The 13,773-nt window shown below is 39.8% G+C and overlaps 1 protein-coding gene and 1 pseudogene across 2 annotated transcripts in view; both read right to left on the bottom strand.

Moving 5' to 3' along the window:
* IPO9 (importin 9) overlaps positions 1-13,773 on the bottom strand; it is a 55,483-nt gene that overhangs the window by 35,639 nt on the left and 6,071 nt on the right. The gene's annotated exons all lie outside the window — the stretch shown is intronic.
* On the bottom strand, positions 8,736-12,486 carry LOC105235515 (annotated as a pseudogene).

Raw genomic sequence — 13,773 nt, 5'->3', positions numbered from 1 at the left:
CTGTGCCACCCAGGCGCCCCTTGAAATGCATATTGAGAGACTTATAAACAACGCTTACTCCCACATTAGAATTTAAATCCTTCAATGCGGATCCATACAAAAATCTCAATGATGCTTTTTTTGCAGCAAAAGAAACTTATCCCAAAATTCATATGGAATCTCAAGGGACCTCAATCTTTTTTTTCTTTTTTTTAAATATTTTATTTATTTATTTGACAGAGAGATAGAGTGCACAAGCACAAGCATTATTCTCAACAGCCAAAAGACGGACGCAACCCAAGTGTCCATCCACAGATGAGCAGGTATAATGTGGTATTACACACAGAATTGAATAGCATTCAGCCTTCAAAAGGAAGGACATTTCGCAATATGCCACAACTGCTAAAATAGGTGAACCTTGAGGACATTATGCTAACAAAATACATAAGTCACAAAAGAGCAAATACTGTATGATTCTATTGATACGAGGTACTTAGAGTAGTCAAGGTCATAAATACAGAAAGCGTAACAGAGGTTGCAAGGGGGGGAAGGGGGGCAGAACCGGGAGTTACTATTTAATGGGTTTACAGAGTTTCACTTTTACAAGATGAACAGAATTATGGGAATGGTGGTGACAGTTGTACAACAATGTGAGTGTATTAAATGTCATCGAACTGTGTGTACTTAAAGATGGTTAAAATGGTAAAGTTTATGTTAAGTGTATTTTATTACAAAAATAAAAAAAATAGATCTAATTTACACTTGCAAAGGAGTCTATTGTCAAATGCTGAAGAAGAATGTAAGACCAGGAGTGCATCATAATTGTCACATTTCACCTTTAAGGGCTGTGCTATCCAACATGGTAGCCATTACCTCCAAGGGGCTACATGCCACCTGAAATATGACTAGTGAGGACTGACATGTGCTATAAATGTAAAATATACACCAAACTGCAAACCTAGCATGAAAACAAAATAATGCACAATATTTTAGTAATGTTTACACTGATTACATATTGAAATGATACTTTACACACATTAGGTTAAATGAATACAGTTCTGAAGATTATTTTTACCTGTTTCTTTTTACCTTTTCAATAGAGCTTTTAGAAAATTTAAAATTTCACCTGTGATTATATTCCTATTGGACAGCACTGTTCGAGAGAATGAATGGTAGGTTTTCAGATGTGTGTGGTTGTGGTAGGTGCACAGGTTACAACGGGTGTACCATTCCCTTTTGGAGGGAGCTATAGATCAGTGAGGTTAAGAGCATGGGTCCTGAAATTAGGCAAGTTTAGGCTCAAATCCTGAAACAACTATGTTTGAGTTTAGGCAAGTTACTTATATTTTCTAAACCCCCATTTCCTCATCTACAAAATAAGGACAACGGTATCAAGTTACCAAGCAATCCTGTGAGAACAATCCATGGCACATAGTAAAAACTTTAAAAATCAGTTACTGTGGCAATCCCTATCAAACTCCACAATGGCATTTTTCACAGAAATAGAACAAACAATCCTTAAATTTGTAACCACAAGAAACCCCAAATAGCCAAAGCAATATTGAGGAAGAACAATGCTGGAGGCATCCCTGATTTCAAATTAATTTACAAAGCTATAGTAATCAAAACTGTATGTAACTGGCATAAAGGTACATAGATTAATGGAACAGAAGAGAGCCCAGAAATAAACCTATGGTCAATTAATTTATGACAAAGGAGGCAAGAATATGCAATGGGGAAAAGGACAGTTTCTTCAATAAATAGTGTTGGGAAAACTAGACTTCTATCTTACACCATATACAAAAACTAATTCAAAATAACTTAAAAGACTTGAATGTAAGACCTGAAACCATAAAACTTCTAGTAGAAAACATAGGTGATAAGTTTCCTGATGTGAGTCTTAGCAATGGTTTTCTGGATCGACATCAAAAGCAAAAATAAATATGTGACTACAGGCATACCTTGTTTTATTGCACTTTGCTTTACTGTACTTTGTAGACAATGAGTTTTTTATAAATTGAAGGTCTGGGGCAAACCTGTGTTGAGCAAGTTCACCAGTGTCTTTTTTCAACAGCATTTGTTCACTTTGTGTCTGTGTCACATTTTGGTAATTCTCACAGTATTTTAAACTTTTTCATTATTATTACATTTGTTATAGTGATCCGTGATCAGTGATCTTTGATGTTACTATCGTAATTGTTTTGCAGCAACACAAACTGTGTCCAGATAAGATAATGAACTTAATAATAAATGTTTGCTATGACTGCTCTACTAACTGGGTGTTTCCGCTTCTTTCTCCCTTTCTTTGGGTGTCCCTAGTCTTGAGACACAACGATATTGAAAGTAGGCTAATTAACATCCATACAATAATCTCTAACTGTTCAAGTCAAAGGAAGAGGTGCATGTCTCACACTTTAAAAATCTTGGTGAGGAACCCATGTCCAAAGCCAAGAGAGGCTGAAAGCTAGGCTTCCTGTGCCAGTTAGCTAAGTTGTGAATACAAAGAAAAAGTTCTTGAATGAAATTAAAGGTGCTACTCCAGTGAACACACAAATGGTAAGAAAGCAGAGTCTTATTACAGATATAGAGAAAGTTTTAGTGGCCTAGACAGATCAAATCAGCCACATTCCCTTAAGCCAAAGCCTAATCCAAAGCAAGGCCCTAACTCTCTTCAATTCTATGAAGGCCGGGAGAGAGGAAGAAGCTGCAGAACAAAAGCGTGAAGGAGCAGAGGCTGGGTCATGAGGTTTAAGGAAAGAAACCACCTCCGTAATATCGAAGTGTAAGCCGAAGCAGCAAGTGCTGCTGCAGAAGCCACAGCAAGGGTCCAGAAGGTCTAGCTGAGCTCCTTCACGAAGGTGGCTACACGGAACCACAGATTTCCAATGTAGATCACACAGCCTCAGCCTGGAAGGTGGTATGTAGGACTCTCACAGCCAGAGAAGTCAGTGCCTGGCTTCAAAGTTCCACAGGACAGGCCGACTTGCTTGTTAGGGGCTCATGTAGCTGGTGACTTTAAGCCGAAGCCGGTGCTCACTTAACTATTCTGAAAATCCTATAGCCCTTAAGAATTATGCTAAATTTACTCTGTCTGCGCTCTATAAATGGAACAACAATGGCTGGATGACAGCCATTTATAACATGGTTTACTGAATATTTTAAGCCCAGTGTTGAGACCTATTGCTCAGAAAAAAAAGATTCCTTTCAAAATAGGACTGCTCACTGACAATGCACCTGGTCACCCAAGAGCTCTGATGCAGATGCCCAACGAGATTAATGTTTCAGGCCAGCTAACACAACATCCAGGCTGTAGCACAAGGATCAAAGAGTAATTTTGACTTTCAAATCTTATTATTTGCTCAGGTAATGATCCCAGGGTCCTGGGACAGAGCCCCGCACTGGCCTCCCTGCTCAGCAGGGAGTCTGCTTCTCTCTCTGCCCTTCCCCCTGCTCATGCTCTCTCCCTCTCTCTCTCAAATAAATAAAAAACTCTATTAAAAAAATACATTTTGTAAAGCTATAACTGCCATACATAGTGATTGCTGTGATGAATCTGGGCAAACTGCAAAGCTTCTGGAAAGGGTTCACCATTCTAGATACCACTAAAAACATCTGTGATTCACGGGAAGAGATTAAAGTATCAACATTAACAGGGGTTTAGAAGAAGTTAATTCCAACTCTCATGGATGTCTCTGAAGGGCTCAAGACTTCAGGGGAAGAAGTAACTGCAGATGTGGTGGAAATGGTGAGAGAACTAGAATTCGAAGTGGAGTTTAAAGATGTGAATGAACTGCTACAATCTCATGATAAACTTAAATGGATGCGGGGTTACTTCTTATGGATGAACAAAGAAAGTAGATTCTTGAGATGGAATCTACTGGTGAAGATGCTGTGAAGATCTCTGAAATGACAACAAAGGATTTAGAATAATATATAGAGTTGTTAAAGCGGTGTCAGGGTTTGAGAGGATTGGCTCCAATTTCGAAAGAAGTTCTACTGTGGGTAAAATGCTATCAAACAGCATCGCATGCTATAGAGAAATTATTTGGGAAAGGAAGAGTCAACTGATGTGACACACTTCATTGTTGCCTTACTTTAAGAAATTGCCATAGCTCCCCCAACCTTCAGCAACCACTGCCCTGATCAGTCAGCAGCCATCAACATCAAGGCAAGACCCTCCACCAGCAAAAATATTATGACTTGCTAAAAGCTCAGATGATGATCAGCATTTTTTAGCAATATTTTTATTTAAGATACGTACACTGTTTTTTAGACATACTGCTACTGCACATTTTAACAGAATACTTAACAGAAACATAACCTTTATATGCACTGGGAAACCAAGAAATTCATTTGACTCGCTTCACTGCAGTATCTGCTTTATTGCCCTCATCTGGAACTGTATCCACAATGTTCCCAAAGTATGCCTGTTACAGCTAAAAAGCTGATACACAGCAAAGGAAATCAACAAAATGAAAAGGCAACCTACTGAATGGGAGAAAATATTTGCAAATCAAATGTCTGATAGGGGTTAATATCCAGTATATAAAGTACATATACAGCCCCAAAGCAAAAGAACAATACAATTAAAACCTGAGTGGAGGATCTGAATACACATTTTTTTCCAAAGACATACAGATGGCCCACAGGTACATGAAAAGTTGCTCAACATCATTAATTATCAGGGAAATGCAAATCAAAACCGCAATGAAATATCACCTCACATCTGTTAGGATACTATTATATTATCAAAAAGACAAGAAATAACAAGTGTTGGTGAAAAAGGAACCCTTGGTGCAGTTGGTGGGAATGTAAATTGGTACAGCCACTATGGAGGTTCCCCCCAAAATTAAAAATAGAACTACCACATGATCCAGCATTTTCACTTCTGGGTATTTATCCAAAGAAACAAAAACACTAACTCAAAAAGATATATGTACCCCCATGTCCATCGCAGCATTATTTACAATAGCCAAGATATGGAAACAAACTGAATGTCCACTGACTAATGAATGGATAAAGAAAATGGGGTGTGTGTGTGTGGTTGCCAGAGAAGACGGTGGTNAAGGGGGTGGGTGGGGAGGAGACGGCCAAAATGGATGGAGTCAAAAAGTACAAACTTCCAGTTATACAGAAAGTCAGTCATGGGGAAGTAATGGCAACATGTCAGCTATAGTTAATAATACTGTATTGTATATTTGAAAGTTGCGAAGAGAATACATTTTAAAAGTTCTTTCCATAAGAAAAATAAAAATTCTGTAACTAAAATAAAATCATATACTGTGCTATTATTTTTATTGTCCACCATGAGTATATTGCAAAAAATCACTTATTGTGCTATTATTATGTTTACTGCTCATGAGTACATTGTTCGGATTTCCTATCTCTATAACTAAAGTTACTTTCTTCTTTTTTTAATTTAATTTAAAATTTTTGTAAACATTTTATTTATTTGTCAGAGAGAGAGAGCGAGCAGAAGCAGGGGGAGTGGTAGGCAGAGGGAGAAGCAGGCTCCCTGCTGAGCAAGGAGCCCAACACTGGACTCAATGCCAGGACCCTGGGATCACAGCCTGAGCCGAAGGCAGACTTTTTTTTTTTTTTTAAAGATTTTATTTATTTGACAGAGACACAGAGGGGGAGGGAACACAAGCAGGGGGAGTGGGAAACGAAGAAGCAGGCTTCCCACTGAGCAGGGAGCCCGATGTGGGGATCAATCCCAGGACCCTGGGATCATGACCTGAGCCAAAGGCAGATGCTTCACCAACTGAGCTACCCAGGCGCCCCCGAAGGCAGACATTTCACCGACTGAGCCACCCAGGTGTCCCTAAAGTTACCTTCCATGGTAAATTCTAACTATCACAATTGGATTCCACTGGAATAGCTAGCTATCCAAAGGATATTTATACAAATAGAAAAGCTTAATACCAAGAAAAAGTCACCCATGCAGTGTTTCATGTTCAAGGCTTATCCAAGTAAACAAGTTAAAAGCCACTGAAAATAATCTATGTCTCTCTCTCTCTCTCTATATATATATATATATATTTTTTTTTGGAGAGGGAGGGAGGGAGAGGTGGAGGTGCAGAAGAGAGGAAGAGAATCTTTAGCAGGCTCCCTGTCAATGCGGAGCCCAATGTGGGGCTCGATCTCATGACCCCAAGAGGATGACCTGAGCCAAAATCAAGAGTTGGAAGCTTAAGGGACTGAGCTACCCAGACACCCCAGGATCTATGTCTATATTTTTTTTAAATGTTTTATTTTATTTATTTCCTAGACTCAAAGAAAAGGTGACAAATAGCACATAGTACACAGAGTTCATGGATATCCTTTACCCATATTCCTCTGATATTAACAACTTACACAACTGTGGTTCAAGGATCAAAACCAAGAAACTAACATGGGTATAATACTATAAACTGCAGACTTGATTAGAATTTCACCAGTTTTTCCCCCTTACTGTCCCTTTTGTTTCAGGATCCAATCCAAGATCCCACAATGTACTTGGTTGTCATGTCTCTTCAGTTTCCTCCAATGCATGACATGCTCTCATTCTTTCCTTGTGTTTTATGACCAGAACACTTCTGATGAATAATGATCAGTTACTTTGTAGGATGTGTCTCAATGTGCATTTGACCCTAGTTTCCTCACCATTATATTGAGGCTATTCATTTTTGGCAAAAGTATCAGAGAAGTGACGCTGTGTCCTCAGTATATCCTATCAGGGAATACATAATGTTGAAAAATTACTGGAAATGTTAATCATGATCACTTGGTAACGTGGGGCCTACTGGGTTTCTTCACTGTACAGGTTCTGTTTTTCCCTTTGTGATTGATAAAAATCTTGGGAGAGATACTTTGAAATTATGCTAATATCCTGTTTCTTTTTAAACTCTGATGCACTAATTTCAGTACCCGCCTATAGATCTTGTCTGCAATGATTACTAATGGTGCTTTTATATTTCTTTTATTCTCTTTACTTATTTATTGCAATTCTTTTCTAATGAAGAACTGTCTCTTCTTTCTTTATACAATTATTTATTTTATTCTATAATTGTAATCCAGTACTATCATTATTTAGTTTCCCAAACTGTTCTATTTTGGCCATTGCCACTCTTTTCACTTGGCTCCTATATACTTCCATGCACTTCCAGCCTTTTTTACAGCACCGCCTTTTCTTCTGCTATAACAAGATACTCTAGGCTTATCTTGTATTGTCTCTGCCTAAGCCCTGGAATCAACTTTTTCTCCAAGGATCCCTAGTGCTTATTTTATTGGAGAATGCTATTTCAAAACCAGATCTGGATGCTAGGTGTGCTCATTGCTGCTGAGGTATCACTGCTTTTAAGCCCTCTCAGAGAACGGCAAGAGGAAGTATACGTATGCATGTGAACGTACACCTGTACATCTATCCATCCGTTACTGACACCTCAGATGTCAATCCAATGCCTCAAAGTTCATTCCACTTTTCTTCTTTTCCTGATGTAACTTTTTCTCTACCATTGATAAATCTGGGTCTCATTTTTTTAAAAAGATTTTTTTATTTGAGAGAGTGTGTGTGTGCGCGTGCACGCAGAGGGGAGGGGCGGAGGGAGAGGGAGATAGAAACTGCAAGCAGGCTCCATGCTTAGCGTGGAGCCAACTCGGGGCTTGATCTCACCACCTGAGGTCACAACCGAGATCATGACCTGAGCTGCAAACCAAGAGGCTGATGCTTAACTGACTGCACCACCCAGGTGCCCCGGCTCTCATTTTCTACAATAAACTGACTTACTCGTTTCAATCCTAGTGTACATGTAAACTAATCACAGAACTATTAACTCATACTCTTGTGAAAAACAGATATATTAACTGGAAGACAATTTTTGTATATAATTCTTTTTTACTTTAATCTTACAATATGCAGTCAAAATACTATTTTCTGAAGTTACTTAGTTAATTCTTTGCTCTCCGAACACTTAATAATAGTTATGTTATTCATTTGCAATACAGTGAGGTTTATTTGTTACTCCTTCCATTTTGGGGCCCCTCCACTGTCTGATTTTAATTATTTATTTTAGGGGGTACTACTACGATTCTCAGTCAAAGCTAGACAAAAAGGAATACTCCAAGAAGTGTTGCTCCCTCTTCATTCCTATTAACTTCTTTCCACCCTTTCCCCACTCACTCCACATAGGTAACTGATCAGTTTCTGGTTTATCTTTCTTGTATATCTTTTGCATAAATGAATAGATACATCTATACTTTCTTATGTCCTCTTGTTTACATGAACAGTTCTATACTGTGGCTTTTTCGCAGTTTTTTTTTCCAATTAACATTATATTCTGGAATTCACTCCAAATCAGTTTGGAGATTTCTCCTTTTTTTTTTTTTAATAACTGTGTAGTATACCATTGTATAAATGTACTTTTTTTTCAAATAATCATATATATATACACATATATATACATACATATATATATATATATATAATGTAGGCAATTAGACTGCTTCCAATATTCTGCTTTTATAAACAATGCCACAGTAAACAATGCTGTGCAATATATATTTTCACATATATTGAAGGCGTACCTTCAGGGCAGATGCCCAAAAGTGGGTCTGCTGGGTCAAAAGGTAAGTACAGGGACACCTGGGTGGCTTGGTTGGTTAAGCCAGTGCCTTTGGCTCAGGTCATGATCCCATGGTCCTTGGATCCAGTCCCACACTGGGCTCCTTGCTCGGCAGGGAGCCTGCTTCTTCCTCTGCCTGCCGCACCCCCTGCTTGTGCTCACTCTCTCTCCCCCTAACAAATAAAAAAAATCTTAAAAAAAAAAAAAAAAGGGTAAGAGCATATGTAGTGTTGTTAGGTATGGCCAATTTTCCTCCAGAAGGGCTCTACCAATTTGCATTCCCACTAGCAATGTTAAGAGTATTTTTCCACAGCCTCATCAACAGAATGTGGTATTGTAATTTAAAAATTTTGCCAGTCTGATAGATAAGAAATGGTATCTTGATGTTGTTTTAATGTGTATTTCTCTAATCACTTTAAACTTTTTTTTGTATGACCGAGTGCTTTTTTGGGGGGGGGGTGATTTGTCTGTCCATGTCTCCCTCCTATTTTTCTACTAGAGTTTTTTCGTCCTTTGTTCCTTTTTTCTTTTTTTAAATAGTTTAATCTTCTTTTATTTTCATAACAAGACTGTGAGGTTGGTAAGGCAGGTATCATTTGGGAGATTAAGCAGGAAGCTATGGCTCAGAAAAGCTAAGGGATTTTGTCAAGGTCTAAAAGCTACTACGAATCCCTGGTTTCAGCTCTGATGTGTAGAGGCTATCAGAGACCAAAGCAGCTGAAGACAGACCTTGAAGCTTACTCTGCTGTTCTCCATGGTGTCCCTGACCCTTCCATTCCAGGTTCGGTTTTCAGGGGCTCTGCACCACAGGCAAAACTCCAAGCAGAGGACCCAAGATAATACCCTTCTCTGTTTTGGGGTTGCCTACGAAGGTATGAGGAAGAAAGCAGGACTCTAAATCAGTAACTGCCCACTGAGGAATGAAGGTCAGCTCTATCCTTCCAGTTACCTTCCCCAGAAGACCAACCCTCTGAGTGCACGATTCAGAGAAGATGGTTGGATCCAGCCAGTTCACAACAGTGACAGACTCACAGAGATACACGTATCATTTTGCATAAATACGTAACTCTGATATGCTAGGCCCCAACAGGTCACCATGCCAAACATGCTCCATGGACTACAGATAAGTTAGTTCATACTGTTTAGGCCCAGGGATTTCTGGGGCTGCCACACCTTGGGGCCTCTCAGGGAACCAGGGCTCTTCTGCCAGGCTGCCCAGAGGAGAAAGATCCAGCCCTCTCCTCAGAGACAAGGGTGAGTATCAGCAGCTTTTCCTGGCAGTGCCCTGAAGCTGCAACAGGGCAAAGGGCGAGGAAAAAGACTTCACTGAACACCCCTCCACCCAGGGTCATGTTCCGGTACCAGCCTCAGCACACAGAAAGGTTTTTTGCTTGTTGCTTCTTAACCACAAATGATGGCATAAAGGTATTCCAGAGGGGCTGGCATGGAGGTCTTTTAGGGACCCCCCCCGGCTCAGTTCTTGGGGCAGGGCCATCAGGAGGGGCAGGGGACTCAAGGTATCTCGGGCTCCTCCAATGGATCTGGTTGAGCAGGATCTTGACCTTGTTCCAGTGGGAGAGATCCTACTTGGGTCAGGTGGAAAGATGTAAGCCAGCTCTGCTGGGGCCTCTAACAGCTTGGGAGGGTTGGCACTAGGCACCTCTACCCTTAGGGGTGAAGCTGTCTCCTGTGTGTGGCTGAGCAGTCTGTGCACCTTATTGCCTGGGGCACGAGAAGGTGAAGGTGAAGGGGCCAGGGCTGGCTCCTTTTCCCCCTCCAATTCACGATCCCCCGAGGGCCTCTGGGTCTGCAGCTACAAGTAGAGCTGCTGGAGCCTTGTCATCTGCTCCAGCACGAGGCACAGGTGTTCCAGGTATTGGAGACCGTGCCCTGTGACACATGCCTAGGTTAGGCCCCAGGTACTGCACCATCTCTGCTTCTTCCATGGCTGCCTCTAGGTCAATCTCTGCTTCAGTGGCCTCCTGTTCCCTTGCTCCAAAAGAGGCATTTCACATTCAGGCTCACTTAGTGGCTTCAGGGAGCGGTAGTGTTCCGACATGACGGCGGGGGAAGTTGGGAGCTGGTGGGACTGCTCCAGCACCTGCTCCAGCTTATAGGTGGCCAGGAACCTGCCTAGGTGGGCAGGAGGTCCCATGGCAGCAGGGGTCAGGGGCTCAGGATTCTCTGTGGGCTCAAAGTCCAGAGAGTCCTGAGAAAGGCCCAGTGAGGTGGCCAGGGGGCTGTTCTGAACCACCATCTCCACTCCTGAGTCCGGGGAGGCCAGTTTGAGAAGTGGTTCCTGCCTCCTGAGACCTCTCAGCTCTTGATCCCCCTTCCAGGAACACCCCCCTTCCAGCAACCTTGAGCAGTGTCCGGGATCCGTCTGTAGGTGCTGCTGACTCCAGGTACTATACAGCTGCATGCCAGGTCCTTGCCAACCCCATCTGCCATCTCGTAACACCTTGATTTTCAGGACAATCCCTTCCCTCCTAGCCATGGGTCGTCTATGTTGCTCTCTCCTAACCCCATCCTCCTAGACAGCACCCCCACTCCATTCTTCTTTCCCAGATAAAGACAGAGAAACACAGTCCTGGTTTTTTTTTTTTTTTCAGAGGCTTCAATTTTCTAAGAGTTCTTCATATTCTAAGAATATTATCCTTTTGTCTGTGTATATGTTGCGAAAAATTTCTCTCAGTTTTTCAGCTACCTTTAGACTTTCTATACGGTGGTTTTTGTCATGCAAATGAAAAACATTATTTTATGTAGTCAAATTTATCAATCTTTTATTGCCTCTAAATTTTGTGTTATAGTTAGAAGGCCTTTCCTTATGCCAAGGTTAAAGAAAAATTCATCCATATCTTCTTCTAGAACTTATATGGTTTCATTTTTTAAATATTTACATTCTTAATCCATTTGGACTTTACTTTGTTGTGTGGTATGAGATACTGATCTAATTCCAAATAGCTACCCATTGTCCCAGTACCCTTTATTAAAAAGTCCATCTTTACCCCAATGATTTGAGATGCCACCTCTATCTATACGAAATTTCTGTAGGTACTTGTGTCTATTTCTATTCTATTCTATTCCACAGCTTTATTGGGAGTATTCACACACAAGTGCCATGCTGTTTGTTTTAATTATAGAGGCTTTATATGATGTTTTAATGTCTGCTAGAACTAGTCCCTCCTCGAAGTTTTCCTTTTCAGTGTTTTTGGAGCTATTCTTTCATGTTTGTTTTTCTACGAAATTTAGAATCAACTTGTGTACTCCTCTATAATGTTGAGTTGTTCTATCCAAGGATAGCATATGTCTTTCCATTTGTTCAAGTCTACTTTTTTCCCATTTTTCTACAAATACTTTAATACATAACTCCGAAAGATAATTTTTCAATTGGGGTAAAATTCACATAAAGTTAACCATTTATTTTTTTGTTTTTTTAAATTAACCATTTTAAAATGAAAAATTCAGTGGCATTTAGTACATTCACAATGTTGTGCAACCACCACCTCTACCTAATTCCAAAACATTTCCATCATTCTAAAATAAAACCCATACTCATTAAGCAGTTAGGTTCAAGTCTACTTTTTTAAGTCTTTCAGGAATGTTTAGTTTCCCCCAATAGGTTTTTGTATATTTCCTGTTAATTTTATCCCTATTTAATCTTCTGTTGCTATTGTAAATGGACTTTTAAAAAACCACCATGTCCTCTAGCCTTTTATTGTTTGTCTATATGAAGGTTATTGATTTTTGCACTTTATGCCCTGCCTCTTTACTGAATCCTTAGAATCTTAACTCATTCTTATTATACCCTTATTTTAAGCTGCAGTTTTTTAAAAAGATTTTTTATTTTTTATTTTATTATTTATTTATTTAGAGAGAGAGAGCGTGTGCACGAGCAGGGAGAGGGGCAAAGGGAGAGGGAGAGATAGAATCCCAAGCAGACTCCCTGCTGAGCAGGGAGCCCCACATGGGGCTCGATTTCATAACCCATGAGATCATGAACTGAGAGGAAATCAAGAGTTGGACGCTTAACTGACTGAGCCACCCCAGTGCCCCTAAACTGCAGTTTTTGATACAATCTTATGGCACCTATCTTTTTGCCCGGGAAAGAAGAATTTTTGCAAGAGCACCACAAAAGAAGCCACATTCTTTCTAAAGCATTTGTTAAGTGATTAAATCACAAACAAACACTTCAAACCTGTAGAATTACTTCTAAAAATACTGAAATCCATTCTAATTTTTAGGATTAATTTGGCTAGCCCAGACTCTGTAAGTCTGTGAAACCTATTTATAAAAGAAAAAAATAGTAGGTATCTACAACCCAAAGATATGGAAATCAACTTTCAGAATGGACTAAAACACTTATGAGTCAGATATAATTCTGGAAGACCTCCTGGATACCAACCAATGTTCAAGTTTAATGGAAAAAAGCTCTCCAAAATGCATGTGTGAAATTCAATTAAAGGAGAAAGTGCAGTTGTAAAGGTACCCACACCCCCACTTCCTTTGACTTCAGATACTTAGTGTGATGGTGGATGTTAACTTTACAGTCCCAAGTCTGTTTAGAAGTCATTGTCCACCCAAGTTTAGCTTCCTTGGATACAGTAACCAATTCTATGACACTTATGTAATATCTTTCATACACATTCATAAATTACATGGGCCATACATTATTTTCTTTTAAAATATTTATTTCATTTTTTGCATGGACCACTGTGATATGGGTTTTAAGTTCCTGGCAAGAGCACAATTTATGTATCATTATTACAGGGACAAACTAAAGTGGGATCAAGATGAACAAAATTTTTAATCATACGTTGTGAAAAAGATACTGAGGTATAAAAATCAGAGTTTTTGAGAAGGTTTGAAACTTGAGGCAAGGCTACAAAGCTTAAACAAATCTGAATAATCACCTTTCCAATAAAAGCACAGATACTGCTACAGTTGTAGGGTAATACTAAGGCTCACAGAAGAGAAAACGAACCACCCACTTTCCATCAGTAAACACTGGCACCAATTAGAAGAATCGTTACAGCACGAAGATCAGGCAAACTCTACACACAGGTCCTGCCACATTCAGGAGGTCCTTTCTCATCAACCTGAGAACATCAAGTCTACTCTTTTTAAAAGAAAAGCTTAGTGTGAATACATTTTTTTTCATACCAGTGTCAGAAGAAGGTAGTACTTTGGT

Source organism: Ailuropoda melanoleuca, chromosome 8 (assembly GCF_002007445.2).
Source record: "Ailuropoda melanoleuca isolate Jingjing chromosome 8, ASM200744v2, whole genome shotgun sequence".
NCBI lineage: Eukaryota > Metazoa > Chordata > Mammalia > Carnivora > Ursidae > Ailuropoda > Ailuropoda melanoleuca.
This window is presented reverse-complemented; position numbering and strand designations above follow the sequence as displayed.